The sequence below is a fragment of the Geotrypetes seraphini genome, chromosome 2, assembly GCF_902459505.1.
Source record: "Geotrypetes seraphini chromosome 2, aGeoSer1.1, whole genome shotgun sequence".
NCBI lineage: Eukaryota > Metazoa > Chordata > Amphibia > Gymnophiona > Dermophiidae > Geotrypetes > Geotrypetes seraphini.
The window spans coordinates 394,348,594-394,364,486 of NC_047085.1; the positions used below are offsets into that span (position 1 = coordinate 394,348,594).

General features: G+C 43.9%; 1 protein-coding gene across 9 annotated transcripts in view; it reads right to left on the bottom strand.

The window, feature by feature from the left end:
- Window positions 1-15,893, bottom strand: part of STK31 (serine/threonine kinase 31) — a 620,303-nt gene that overhangs the window by 340,385 nt on the left and 264,025 nt on the right. The gene's annotated exons all lie outside the window — the stretch shown is intronic.

A 15,893-nucleotide genomic window follows, 5' to 3' on the forward strand; every position in this document is an offset into this window, starting at 1 on the left:
CCAGGACTCTTCCCAACCCGGCGCCGCCAGACCCGACAAAACGGCCCTACACTCAGACCCGCGAGCAGGGTTGCCATGGAAACCTAACCGGAATTACATGCAGTCGCGCAAGGGTCAGTGAGAGGGGATCAGGAGCTAAAGAGAGATTGAAAAAAACAAACAAACAACAGTGCACAAGTAGAGAGAGACACACAGACAGTCACAGAAGGACAGGGGGCTAAAGACACAGATTGAAAAAATAACAAAACACAGAGGACAAGGAGAGAGAGACACAGGAAAAAAAATGACAAACAGACATACAGCAGCCAAGGAGACAGACATACTTACATACAGCGTCCAAGTAGACAGACAGAGAGACAGCAAAAAAATACAAGCAGCCAAGGAGACAAACAGAAAAAAATAAAAATTACAATGCCCAAGGATAAATTCAGGAAAAAAAACCTTCCAGACATACAGTGGCCAAGGAGTCAGACTGAAAAAAAGGCATACAGACATACAGCAGCCAATGAGTCAGACAGACTGACAGCGACCAAGTAGACAATCAGCAAAAAAACACAAACAAACACACAAAGCAAAAAATTAGAAACATACAGCGGCCAAGGAGACAGGCATGCAACAAATAGGAAAAATAAAAAAACTTTTAATAAATCAACCATACATGAAGAAGGAATAAAAAAAAAAAAAAAAGGGAAAAGACACCTACAGGGAAACAGGATCAAGAGCATACAGAGAAAACAGAAGTTTGCAGGAATCAGGAACATATAGAGAAAGGAGAGCAGAGACCCCTGCAAGAAGAGAAAAATAGCAAAGAGACTGGGGATGAGAAAGAGAGCAGAGATGCTTGCAGGGAGAAAAAGCTAAGCAGTAATGTTACAGCTTGAGAGTGCAGACTGAGGAAGAAAGCAGAGACAGCGCTACACAGGGAAATGGAGGGAGGAAAGAGACAGAAAGAAAAATACAGACAGACATAAATTCTAGCACCCGTTAATGTAACGGGCTTAACGACTAGTAGATTATATATTTGTATCTGATACATTTGTACAACAGGTTAGGAAAGCCATTATTGATCCAATCATTTTTTCTGATCATGGTTGAGTGTGGATTGAATTTAAACTTGATGATCAAGAAAATTATAGACCAGTTTGGAGGTTTGATAATGCATTGCTAGCTGATGAAAAACTTTTAGAGGAATTTCAAATAAAAATGAATGAATATTTTCAACTACATACTTCAGAGGAAATCTCATTAGAAATGTTATGGGATGCTTTTAAAGCTACCATGAGAGGGCAAATAATTTCATATTCAGCTCATATTAGGAAAAACTAAAGATGGAATTCTCTAATCTGGAACAAGTTATTAAGAGCTTAGAGTCACAGTTGGTTGTGAAATGGGAACAAAGTACTCTACATGCCCTATTGAAGCTAAATATAATTATGTGATTTCATCTAAATTGGCTAGAAAGGAGTTGTTTATGTAGACAGCTTTGTATTATGGGAAGAGTATTGGCTAACTATCTCAAAGCAAAATAAAGGAAAATAAAGATTGTGGCTATTAAGGACGAGAATGGGGTAACTCAATCTCAACTTGGAAATATTTTAAAGCAACTTTTAACATATTATAAAGCTTTGTATTCTTCCGAGCTCTATTCAAATAAAGAACTTGATGGGTTAGATTTTTTTAAATTAATTAAAAGGTCCAAAAATCCCTGAGCATATTAAAAAATACCTTGATATGCCTATATCTTTGAAATAAATACAAATAACTTTAAAATCCCTTAAGAGTTGGATCCACTTCAGGTGATGATGGATATACTGTAGAGTTCTATAAATCATTTCAAAATTCCTTATTACCTCATTTATTAAATTTATATCGGACACAACTGAAAGCACAGTTACTTACTGTAACAGGTGTTTATTCAGGGACAGCAGGCACATATTCTCTACATGTGGTGGACATCATCTATGGAGCCCCGATCGGACACTCTTGCAAGCAAACTTGCTTGAAGATCTTCAAGCTTGCAAGTGTACCGCATATGTGCATGTGCCTTCCCGCCCGAGTCAGGGCGCGCGTCTCCACAGCATGGCCTCAGTTCAGATAGCTAGCAAAGAAGACAACCCGGGGAGGTGGGTGGGTTGCGAGAATATCTGTCTGCTGTCCCTGGATAACACCTGTTACGGTAAGTAACTGTGCTTTATTCCAGGACAAGCAAGCAGTATATTCTCTACATGTGGGTGACTTCCAAGCTAACCAAAAAAGGGATGGAGGGACAGTTGGCAATTTAGGAGAACAAATTATGTAAAGAGACTTGCCAAACTGGCCATCTCGTCTGGAAAAGGTATCCAGACAGTAGTGAGAGGTGAAGGTATGAACCGAGGACCAGGTGGTGGCCTTGCAGATCTCCTCGATAGGAGTGGACCTGAGGAAAGCAACAGAATCCGCCATCGCTCTGACTTTGTGCCCCGTGACCCGACCCTGCAGAGGGAGACCGGCATGAGCGTAGCAAAAAGAGATACATGCAGCCAACCAGTTGGATAAGATGCGCTTAGACACAGCGATTCGGATCGAAAGAAATGAAGAGTTGGGGAGCAATCCGATGAGCCCGAGTGCGTTGCAAGTAGAAAGCCAACGCCCTCTTACAGTAAAGAGTATGGAGCGCCACTTCTCCAGGATGAGAATGGGGCTTAGGAAAAACACAGGAAGAACAATTAATTCTTTGAGGTGAAAATCCAAGACCACTTTAGGCAAGAATTTAGGATGGGTGCGGAGAACCACATTATCATGATGAAAAACGGTGAAAGGAGGATCCGCCACCAAAGCCTGCAGCTCACTTATCCTGCGGCAGACGTGAGAGCAATAAGAAACACCACTTTCCAAGTGAGATACTTCAGATGAGCCCGATCGATAGGTTCAAAGGGATGCTTCATCAACTGAGCAAGGACAATATTCAGATCCCAAACCACCAGAGGAGGTTTGAGAGGAGCATGAACATTGAAAAGGCCCTTCATAAACCAGGAAACCATCGGATGAACAGAGAGCAGTTTCCCTCAAGCGGCTGGTGAAAAGCAGCAATGGTACTGAGGTGGACTCGAATAGAAGTCGATTAGAGACCAGACCAAGTGCAACAGATAGTCCAGCACGGAAGACAAGGAAGCAGAATGCGGCTCCAGGCGCAGTGCTCAACATCAAGAGGAAAATCTGGTCCACTTCTGAGAATAAAAAATAAAACAGAGAGCTACAACCAATAAACAACGGGATTCAAAAGTACATCTCAAAGATAAGAAAAAGAAATCCCTAAAGGGTATATACCACAGAAAAATACTATAATATCAGAGCAATGTACTCAACTTACAAAATTAGAAATATTGTACATATTTATTAATTTAAAATTTGCAAAAATATCACAAAATTTTAATAGAATAGCATACACAAAACACCATACAAACACTACAAACAAACCAGACAACAACATATAACATATAACAAGAACTATCAAACCAGGCTGGAAAAGGCCACACAAAAAATCATACAAAAATCATAAGTAGCTGTGTTCAAAAGTTCATAAATCACTTAGCTTGAAAATTCGAAGTCTTCCAGGAACAATGTCCATGAATAATAAAACAAGCAAGATGATTGTGGGCCATCCAGAAAGGAAAAAAATCAAAAAACCAACATCCCAAACAGATTAGAGTTCAAATCTAACCTCCATATCACAAAGTGCAGGTGCAAGTGCAAACGTGCTGTCAGTAAACAGTATAATAAGTTAGATAATCAAAAAAGTCTCAAACCAAGAGGACAGAGAGCATTTTCAAAGTCTTCACAAGCAGAGGTGAAATGCCATAACAGGCAACCAATCTTCTAATATCTCCTCACACTTCTGAGAATAACACTGGCTTTCTGGAAGCCTCGAGAACATCCCAAACAGGTGGGTGGTTTCCTTGAGTGGCTAGGAGAGGTTTGGTGTCATTGAGGTTCTTTACTAGTTTGAAAAGCATTTTTGTGTCTGGGGAGATCTCGGAGAGAACGTGAACTCGCAGGCCTTGAGCATGGGCAGATGCACAAGGCCCAGCACAGAAGAGGAGGCCGATCTTCGGGCTCCGGCACCAACGCACAGGACATGCCGGTGCCAAGGCCGAGATGAAAATAAGAAGCGGGTTCAGGTGGGTCTGGGAGACTTCAGGTCGCGGCGGGGGGGGGGGGGGTGCTGGATCACGGTGGGGCGCTCGTAAATCGAGGCACGCTCAGTTTCCGAGGCGCCGATTTTGCAAATGTTTTGCTCATCTTGCAAAACACTCGTAAACCGAGGTATTTCCTTTTTGTTTTTGCTTTAGGATAAAGTAGTATATTAGTTGTGTTGATAAAAATTTATAAACAAAGCTATGCCAGCTGAACATCTCTTTGTCTAGTTCAGCAGCCAGAACTTTTATTTATAAGGAAGGAATAAGCTAAATATTGCAGTACTGAGTCTTGTATGGATGCTGCGGGGATAGTAGTCGCAGGGATGGGGCAGGGACAGTGGTTGTGGGGACGGGGCGGAGATATGGTCGGTGGTCGTGGAGCAGTGATGGGAACAAATTTTTTCCCCATGTCATTCTCTTGTTCAATCCCTTCCCGCAATCTGGAAGTTGCAGAAATCCAAACAATTTTCTGAGCACATGCTCCTCCCACCTTAGAGTTAGTGCCCTCTGTAGTTCAGTCCCAAAGCCAAGAAACATACCTGAACAAATCCATGACCAGGAAGGGGATATTGGGGAAGCTCCCCAGCAACAAACAATTTCTGTTATGGTCTGCTCTGCAAAACATGAAAACAAGTAATAAACAGGCAAACGGCAACCTAGAAAAACATTGAAGAATATAGAACTAACCTACTGTGTGCAACGAGTCCCACATGAAGCAGCCTTCGGTAATATGCATACTCACAGAAGATCAAACTCCCCCCACAGGACCAATCTACTGGCTGGAAGATCCTCAAGCCTGTAAGGAGATTAACCAAAGCCAAAGAATGCAGGCGATGCAGAACAACTGAAAGGGCATGCCATACTGAATCCTCAGGGACTAACAGAAAGAAGATTATCGAAGGTGAAAACCTAATCTTCCATTCTGTTACGTCCCTTTCGGATTCAGTATGCTAGGTGATGTACCAAAGCAATGGCAGCATCTAGGGAGGGACAGAAGAGCCTGCCCGCAACACCAAGGTACCAAAAACAACATTAGAACGAGATGCCACATCCACCCAGTAAAACCGAGTAAAGGTAGGAAGAGAGGACCAAGTAGCTGCCCTGCAAATTTCATCTGGATGAATAATGCGAGACTCCATCCATGGAAGCAGCAACACCTTCTAGTTGAGTGGGCCTTAAGGGAAACCAGCCATATGAATCCATCAGGCAATCGAGGTCTTAACGATGCCATCCCCACACCAAGGAGGATTAGGCAAAACAAAGAGGTGATCAGACAACCAAAAATCATTAGCCCTCTCCAAATAGGGAAGTAAGATTCTCTTGACACCAAACTAGCTTAAGATCTGATCCTGTAGATCCTAAGCCTGTGGAATGAAACACAGGCAAACAAACCTCCTGGTGGACGTGGAAAGCAAAAACTACCTTCAGTAGAAAGGAAAGTTCAGCACGGAGAACTCCGGCATCCATGATATGGAGAAAGGGTTCCCTTGAAGCACCAAAATATGCAGTACCATAGAAACATAGAAGATAACGGCAGAAAAGGGCTATAGCCCATCAAGTCTGCCCACCCTACTGACCCATCCTCTTAAGTCTATACCTAGTGACCGATATTCCAGTTCGACCCTCGTAGGGATCCCACATAGGTATCCCATTTATTCTTAAAGTCCAGCACGCTGCTGGCCTCGATCACCTGCGCTGGAAGCTCATTCCAACGGTCAACCACTCTTTCTGTGAAGAAATACTTCCTGATGTCGCTATGAAATTTCCCGCCTCTGAGTTTGAGCGCATGCCCTCTAGTGGCAGAGGGTCCCCTGAGAAAGAAGATATCATCTTCCACCTCGATACGTCTCGTGATGTATTTAAATGTCTCAATCATGTCTCCTCTCTCCCTACGTTCTTCTAGAGTGTAGAGCTGTAGTTTGTTTAGTCTCTCCTCGTACGAGAGACCTTTTAGCCCCGAGATCCTCCTGGTGGCCATCCGTTGAACCGATTCGATTCTAAGCACATCTTTATGGTAATGTGGCCTCCAGAATTGTACACAGTATTCCAGATGAGGTCTCACCATGGTTCTGTACAATGGCATTATGACTTCAGGCTTCTTGCTGACAAAGCTTCTACTGATACATCCCATCATCTGCCTTGCTTTAGATGAAGCCTTCTCCACTTGATTGGCAGTTTTCATGTCTGCACTGATGATTACTCCTAGTTCTCGTTCCGCCGAAGTACAAGTTAAAGTTTCTCCATTCAAGGTGTAATTTCTGCATGGATTACCGCTACCGAGGTGCATAACCTTACATTTCCCAGCGTTAAAGCCCAACTACCAGGTCGAGGACCATCTTTCCAATGTAAGCAGGTCCTGTGCCATACTGTCCTGTAAAGTACATTCCCTTACTATATTGCATAGTTTAGCGTCGTTGGCGAATAATGTTATTTTACCATGAAGCCCCTGAGTCAGATCCCCTATGAATATGTTGAAAAGGAGTGGGCCCAGGACTGAACCCTGCGGTACTCCGCTGGTCACCTCCAATGTTTTAGAGAGGGTACCGTTTACCATTACCCTTTGTAGTCTTCCACTTAGCCAATCATTGACCCAAGTAGTTAGTGTTTCTCCTAACCCCATCGATTTCATTTTGCTCAACAGCCTACGGTGTGGGACGCTATCAAATGCTTTACTGAAATCCAGGTACACGATGTCCATAGACTCTCCCATGTCTAGCTTCCTTGTCACCCAGTCAAAGAAGCTGATGAGATTCGATTGGCAGGACCTACCCCCGGTGAATCCAAGACAAAAACAACCAGAAAGACAGGCTCGATCATCAGATTGAAAAGAGTACCATCTTGTAGTGGATCAAATGGGGCTTCCACAAGACCCTGGAGGATTATGTCAAGATTCCACAAAGAGAAAGGAAGATGCAAGGGAGGCCACAAATGAAGTGCCCCTCTTAGAAACCTGGTCACATCTGGATGAGCAGTAGGCTAACTAGAACACCTGCGTGCCCCGAAGCACAAAAAGCACAGTTACTTACCGTAACAGGTGTTACCCAGGGACAGCAGGCAGATATTCTTAACGTATGGGTGACGTCACCGACGGAGCCCCGGTACGGACATTTCTTAAGTAGAAAGTTCTAGTTGTCCCCACCGCGCATGCGCGAGTGCCTTCCCGCCCGACGGAGGAGTGCGTGGTCTCCAGTTAAGATAAGCCAGCTAAGAAGCCAACCCGGGGAGGAGGGTGGGACGTAAGAATATCTGCCTGCTATCCCTGGATAACACCTGTTACGGTAAGTAACTGTGCTTTATCCCAGGACAAGCAGGCAGCATATTCTTAACGTATGGGTGACCTCCAAGCTAACAGAGAGGGAGGGGGGATGGTTGGCCATTAGGAAAATAAATTTTGTAACACAGATTGGCCGAAGTGCCCATCCCGTCTGGAGAAGGTATCCAGACAGTAGTGAGTAGTGAATGTGTGAACTGAAGACCAAGTGGCCGCCTTGCAGATTTCCTCTATAGGCGTGGAACGGAGGAAAGCCACAGAAGCAGCCATAGCAGCCCTGTGGGCCGTGACAACACCTTCCAGTGAGAGGCCGGCCCGAGCATAACAGAACGCAATACAGGCTGCAAGCCAATTGGACAGCGTTCGTTTAGAGACAGGACGACCCAGACGGTTAGGATCGAAGGTCAGAAAAAGCTGAGGAGAGGAGCGGTGAGCCCTAGTACGGTCAAGGTAGTATGCAAGGGCACGCTTACAATCCAGCGTGTGTAACGCCTGTTCCCCAGGATGAGAATGGGGTTTTGGGAAGAAGACAGGCAGCACAATGGACTGGTTGAGGTGAAAGGCTGAAACCACCTTGGGGAGGAATTTAGGATGGGTACGCAGAACCACCTTGTCATGGTGAAAAACAGTGAACGGTGGATCGGCGACCAGTGCATGCAGCTCACTGACCCTCCTGGCAGAGGTGATGGCAATGAGGAAAAGCACCTTCCAAGTGAGAAGTTTGAGCGAAGTAGTAGCAAGAGGCTCAAAAGGAGGTTTCATGAGGGCTGATAAAACCACATTGAGGTCCCAGACGACAGGAGGAGGCTGTAGAGGTGGTTTGATATTGAAGAGGCCTCTCATGAACCGGGAAACCAGAGGATGAGCCGTGAGAGGTTTTCCGAGGATAGGCTCATGAAAGGCAGTGATGGCACTGAGGTGGACTCTGATTGAGGTAGACTTGAGGCCAGCATTGGACAGAGAGAGCAAATAGTCCAGTATGGTTTCCACCGCCAAAGAGGTGGGATTGTGATGATGCAGGAGACACCAAGAGGAGAACCGGGTCCACTTCTGATGGTAACATTGGAGCGTGGCGGGTTTCCTGGAGGCATCCAAAATGCGACGGACAGGCTGGGACAGATTCTCTGGAGAGGTCAGCCCGAGAGAAACCAAGCCGTCAGGTGGAGTGAAGACAGATTGGGATGCAGTAGAGACTGATGCCGCTGCGTAAGTAGAGTAGGAAACACAGGAAGAGGAATGGGCTCCCTGGAGCTGAGCTGAAGCAGGAGGGAGAACCAGTGCTGTCGGGGCCACCGGGGAGCGATGAGAATCATGGTGGCCCTGTCCTTGCGGAGTTTGAACAAGGTCCGCAACATCAGAGGCAGTGGAGGAAAGGCATAGAGGAACCGATCCGTCCAGTCGAGCAGGAATGCATCCGGGGCCAGACGATGCGGAGAGAAGAGTCTGGAACAGAACTGGGGCAGCTGATGGTTGTGAGGAGCTGCAAAGAGGTCCACCTGCGGGGTGCCCCAGCGAGCAAATATGGAGTGGAGTGTGGGAGGGTCCAGAGTCCACTCATGAGGTTGAAGGATGCGGCTGAGATGGTCGGCCAGGGAGTTCTGTTCGCCCTGGATATAGACAGCCTTGAGGTAAAGATTGTGGGCCGTGGCCCATGTCCAGATACGGAGGGCCTCCTGACAAAGGAGGCGAGATCCGGTGCCGCCCTGCTTGATTATGTAGTACATGGCGACTTGGTTGTCTGTGCACAGGAGAAGAACCTGAGGGTAGAGAAGGTGCTGGAAGGCTTTGAGAGCATAAAACATGGCTCTGAGCTCCAGGAAATTGATGTGATGTTGACGCTCCTGAGGGGTCCAGAGTCCCTGGGTGCGTAGGTCTCCTATTTGAGCTCCCCATGCATAGGGGGAGGCATCTGTAGTTATGATCATGGAATGAGGGGGTAGATGAAAGAGGAGACCCCTGGAAAGATTTGAGGAGTTCAACCACCATTGAAGAGATTGCTGAAGAGACGATGTCACAGAGATGGGATGAGAAAGAGGATCCGTGGTCTGTGACCATTGGTTGGCCAGGGTCCATTGAGGTATCCTGAGGTGGAGTCGCGCCAGAGGAATCACATGGACTGTCGAGGCCATGTGGCCCAGAAGGACCATCATTTGACGAGCAGGAATGGATGGATGGAGGAGCACCTGCCGACAGAGGTGAAGCAAGGTACGGTGCCGGTCGGCAGGAAGGAACGCCCTCATCAGATTGGTATCGAGAACTGCTCCGATGAACTGAAGGCGCTGCGTGGGAAGCAGATGCGACTTGGGGTAGTTGATCTCGAACCCCAAGAGATGGAGGAAAGAGATGGTTTGATGAGTGGCTTGCAGCACAAGTGGAGATGTAGTTGCTTTCACCAGCCAATCATCCAAGTAGGGGAACACCTGTAGGTTGTGGGACCTGAGAAAAGCCGCTACCACAATCAGGCACTTGGTGAACACCCTGAGTGATGATGCGAGACCAAAGGGTAGCACCTTGTACTGATAGTGGTGATTCTTTATCTGGAATCGGAGGTAGCGACGTGAAGCCTGATGGATTGGAATGTGAGTGTAGGCCTCCTTGAGGTCCAGGGAACATAGCCAGTCGTGTTGAGACAGAAGAGGATAAAGCGTGGCAAGGGAGAGCATTCTGAACTTTTCCTTGACTAAACACTTGTTGAGGTTCCTGAGGTCGAGGATAGGACGAAGGTCTCCCGTTTTCTTGGGTACCAGGATGTAGCGGGAGTAAAATCCCTGACCTCTTTGGTCCGGCGGAACTTCTTCGATGGCATTGAGGAGGAGAAGGGATTGGACCTCCCTGAGGAGGAGTGGAGTTTGGGAGGAGTGAGAAGCAGACTCTACGGGAGGATGGTCTAAGGGAGGAGTCTGGAACCTTAGTGAGTATCCGTGACGGATGATGTTGAGAACCCACAGGTCTGATGTGATGGCCTCCCAGCGTTGGAGAAAGATGGTGAGGCGGCCTCCGATGGGTTGGGGAAGAGGCATCGAAGGTTGGAGACTGGCTATGCCCTGGAGAAAGGAGTCAAAAGGGCTGAGGAGGTTTAGTCTGAGGGAGAGGCTTGGTCGCCTGGTGAGACTGAGAGCGAGCCTGAGCGTGCTGTTGTTGGCGAGGACGGCGAGATTGCTGCTGAGGAGGATTCAGCGGTCTGGCAGAGAATCGACGTTGATAAGAGGACTGAGGCCTGTATGGTCGCGCAGGTGGAGTCTTCTTTTTAGGCTTAATGAGGGTGTCCCATCTGGTCTCATGAGCCGAAAGCTTTTGTGTTGTGGAGTCTAGAGACTCCCCAAAAAGTTCATCCCCAAGGCAGGGTGCGTTGGCGAGGCGGTCTTGGTGGTTCACATCAAGGTCAGACACCCTCAGCCAGGCTAGGCGTCGCATGGCCACAGCCAGTGCGGAGGCTCGGGAAGTGAGCTCGAAGGAATCATAAATCGAGCGCACCATGAATTTTCTGAGCTGAAGGAGGTTGGAAATCTGTTATTGGAAGAGCGGGACCTTACGCTCAGGTACATATTTTTGCAGAGCAGAAAGTTATCCCTTTCAGATGCCGCTCCCTGGACAGAACTAGCTCACAGCAATTTGAGCTGGTGGTTTCAGGAGGCGGCTCTCCAAGGCAATCTCTATACAATAGCTATACAACAAGGGAACTATAAGAAAAGTAATAAAATTTGGGAGCTATTAACTTCTTATTGTAATGAGTAAACGCCATTTTCTATTGAACTTTGCACCGTTTAATGCTTGGGGGGAGGTATAATTTTTTATTATTCATATTGGGAAAATAATAAAGGATTGATGGATGGGGAAGGTGGTAATTTTATGTATTGTAAGACAATTTAGAAAGATTATCAAGTGATGTGTTTATTTGTAATGTTTTATTGATTGTACACTTGATGTAAGATTGATAATGAATAAAGATTTTTTTTTTTAAAAAAAAAAGCAAAAAGCAGTATGCTAACCTGTCGTTCTGGAGTGCTCACTGTGGGGATCGCTCCATTCAGAGACAGTGGATTCCACGTCAGAAACATTGGTCAATAATCATCTAGTGCTTCAGGTTGTTCAGCTAGTGTTGCTCGCGCACTCTACAGCTCATTCTAGACCAGCGGTCTCAAACTCGTGGCCCACAGGCCGCATGCGGCCCTCCAGGGACTATTTTGCGGCCCGTGGTCTGTCCTCTCCACTTCACAAGTTTTCCAATTGTGGAGAAGACAATTGCGTACAGACCGCGACTGTTGTAACTGGACTTGCTTCTCTCTGGAAGGAATGTCAGCAAATGGCTTGCGGCTCGACTAAAGCAGGGGTCCCCAATCTACTTCCCTTCCCTTCTCACTTCCCTCCCCCAAGCCTACACCATTGGGGAACAGGCCGCCACCGCCGCAATCGGGGAACAGGCCAGTGCCGAGGTCTTAGCTCTCCCTGTGTATTTTCCCCAGCTCGGAGCAGACCAATTCTCGCCACCCGACGTCAATTCTAACGTCGGAGAGGAAGTTCCGGGCCAGTCAGTCGCTGCCTGGCTGGCCTGGAACTTCCTCTCAAATAGCAGAATTGACGTCGGGTGGTGAGAATTGGTCGGCCCCGCACTTGGAAAGATAAGCAGGGAGAGCTAAGACCTCGGCGCTGGCCTGTTCCCCGATTGCGGCGGTGGCTGCCTGTTCCCCAGTGGTGGCGGCTTGGGGGAGGGCAGGGAGAAATAAAGAGAGAAAGGGGGGACAGGGAGACAGAAAGAAAGAAGGAAGATGGGACACAGACAGAAAGGGGCATGGAGAGAGAGACAAAGAAAGGGTGGGCATGGAGAAAGAAAGAAAGAGGGCACGGAGAGAGAGAGAGAAAGACAGACATTTGGAAAGAAAGGGGGCTTTATGCTTTTTTTTTTTTTTTTTAATCTTTATTCATTATCAATCTTACATCAAGTGTACAATCAATAAAACATTACAAATAAACACATCACTTGATAATCTTTCTAAATTGTCTTACAATACATAAAATTACCACCTTCCCCATCCATCAATTCTCTATTATTTTCCCAATATGAATAATAAAAAATTATACCTCCCCCCCAAGCATTAAACGGTGCAAAGTTCAATAGAAAATGGCGTTTACTCATTACAATAAGAAGTTAATGGCTCCCAAATTTTATTACATTTCTTATAGTTCCCTTGTTGTATAGCTATTGTTCTTTCCATTTTATATATGTGACATAATGAGTTCCACCAAAAATTATAATTGAGTCTACTGTAATTTTTCCAATTACTTGTAATATGCTGAATGAAGACTCCTGTCATTATCAATAAAAGCTTATTGTTATTTGATGATATTTGACTCTTTTTCCTCATTGGCATACCAAATAGTACTGTATCATAAGATAATGCCACATGTTTTTCCAATAAACAATTTACTTGATCCCAAATTGAGTTCAAAAAGGCTAAGATAAAGGGACAATAAAACAAAAGATGATCCAAAGTCCCTACTTCAAGATTACAGTGCCAACATCTATTAGACATTGAACTATTTAACTTTTGTAGTCTAACAGGGGTCCAAAACGCTCTATGCAGAAGAAAAAAACAAGTTTGTCTCATAGATGCAGACACTGTACATCTCATCCTCCAAGACCAAATTTGTGGTCATTGAGATGCTGAAATTTGATGCTTAATCTCAATGCTCCAAATATCTCTAAGACCTTTTTTGGGTTTCTTTTTAACAGATTCGTTTATAATTTTATACCACTGTGCGGCCTGGTGACCCAGAAAGTCCGCCTGAAAGCATAGAAATTCCAGACTATATTGCGTATTCAGATTTTTCCATTCAGGGAACCCTACTTGAATGACCTGCTTCAGTTGCAACCACCTAAAACTGTGATTTATTAAGACCATATTTATGCTGCAACTGTGAAAAATCAAGCAGTTTACCATTTAAAGTCCTTATACCTGCAATCATCCAATGCTTCCAGATGATTTTAAATCTGCCAATTTGAATCTTGGGGTTTAGCCATATGGTTTGATTTGATGATTTACTAATAGGAATATTTGTTAGATTGCTGACAAATCGTAAGGTTTTCCATGTGTCCATTAAAATTCTGTTATCTTTATACAGTCTAGGCATCTTGATACTAAGAACATGACAAAGATGTAAAGGAAATATGAGTCGCCATTCCAAATATAACCAATCCGGGGTGTAATCAATGAGCTCAGGGAGGACACAATACATACCTTGGCGTAAAATATAGGCTTGATGGTACCTATAAAAATTTGGAAAATTTACCCCACCCTCCTTAATTGGTTTTTGTAAAGATACTAGAGCGATTCTAGGAGTTTTACCTAGCCAAACAAATTTTGTAAGAATAGAATTCAATTTTTTATAAAAAGACCCCTGAAAAAAAACTGGTATCATTCCCATTGGATAACAAACCACAGGAAATATCATCATTTTAACAGTTTGAACTCTCCCCCACCATAGTAACATAGTAGATGACGGCAGATAAAGACCCGAATGGTCCATCCAGTCTGCCCAACCTGATTCAATTTAAATTTAAATTTTTTTTTATTTTATTTTATTTTTTAATTTTAATTTTTTCTTCTTAGCTATTTCTGGGCAAGAATCCAAAGCTTTACCCGGTACTGTGCTTGGGTTCCAACTGCCAAAATCTCTGTTAAGACTTACTCCAGCCCATCTACACTCTCCCAGCCATTGAAGCCCTCCCCTGCCCATCCTCCACCAAACGGCCATACACAGACAGTGCAAGTCTGCCCAGTAACTGGCCTAGTTCAAGATAAATGCAAAGGATTCCACTGCTCACACATTTCTGTTACCTTTTTTAATATAAATTTTTCATTCTCTTTCACCGTATCTTCAAGTGTGTTTTTAATCCAAATACCTAAATATTTTAGTCCATCTTCCTTCCATACAAATGAGAATGTATCAAACAAACTCCTTGTACAATGTACATTAAGTGGAAGAATCTCAGATTTACTCCAATTTATCTTATATCCTGAGAATTTTCCAAATATTTCTATCAATTCCAACAAACATGGAATGGTTGTTCTTGGATTTCTCAAATGAAGTAATATATCATCTGCATATGCAGAGACTTTATATTCCCATTCTTTACGGAGAATACCCTGTATCCCCTTTGCTTGTTGAATAGCTAATAATAAGGGTTCTAAAACAATATCAAAGAGCAAAGGAGATAGTGGACAACCCTATCTAACTCCCCTATGCAAATTGAAACATTCTGATAAATTAGTGTTAGTATATAATCTTGCCATAGGGGAGCTATACAAAGTTTGCATCATTTGTATAAATCCCAAACCTATAGCAAACCACTCCAATGCCTGATATATGAATGTCCATTCCACTCTATCAAAGGCTTTCTCTGCATCCAAAGATATCATAAAAGCTGGATCATTCATGTCTTTTGTTAAATTTAATGTGTGAAAAGCCAATCTGGTATTATTAGATGAATGTCTGTTTGCAACAAATCCAGTTTGATGCACATCAATGATAAAAGGGAGAGCCTTAGCCAACTGCATTGCCAATGCTTTAGCTAATAATTTCCCATCCACATTAATTAAAGAAATAGACCTGTAATTTGAAACCAAAGTAGGATCTTTATTTGGCTTTGGCAAAACAATAGTCAAGGATTCTGCCATAGTACCTGCAATAAAACCTTTACTTAGTTGAGACTGATATAAATTTAATAAATGGGGTAAAAGAGAATTTTGAAATGCTTTATAAAACTCCACTGTAAAACCATCCCCACCTGGAGCGGATCCAACTCTAAGAGACTTCAATGCTGTTTCTAATTTTTTTAATGATATAGGCTCTTCTAAACTTTTTTTTATGTGATCAGGAATTTTCGGACCATCAATAAGTTTTAAAAATTCTAAACCATCTTGAGTTTTATCAGTATAAGACTCGGAAGAATACAGGTCCTTATAAAAATTTAAAAATCGATTAAAATAATTCCTATCTGAGTGTGTATATTTTCTTTATCATCCTTTATTGCTATAATTTTTGTTCTTCTTTTCTTTGCTTTAAGATAATTTACCAGTAATCTTCCTGCCTTATTTGAATTTCCATAATACAGGGTTTGATGAGAAAATAAATCTTTCCTTACTAATTTTGAAGATAATTCATTATATTTACCCTTTGCTTTTAAAAGAGCCTGTAAAGTGTTTTGTTCCCATTTATCAACTAATTTAGATTCCAAATGTTTAATTTCATTTTCCAAATTAGAAAATTGTCATACTGCTATTATGCCTCTTCAACTCATATAAACCGCTATGAATTGACTTCCCAGTCATTAGTAGCAATATAGAAGCTTTCAATAAACAACAATGTATTACCAGCATTAGCAAAGAATCAGACTGAGATAACCTTAAACCAGGGATGCTCAATCCAGCCTTTGAAACAAACCCAAC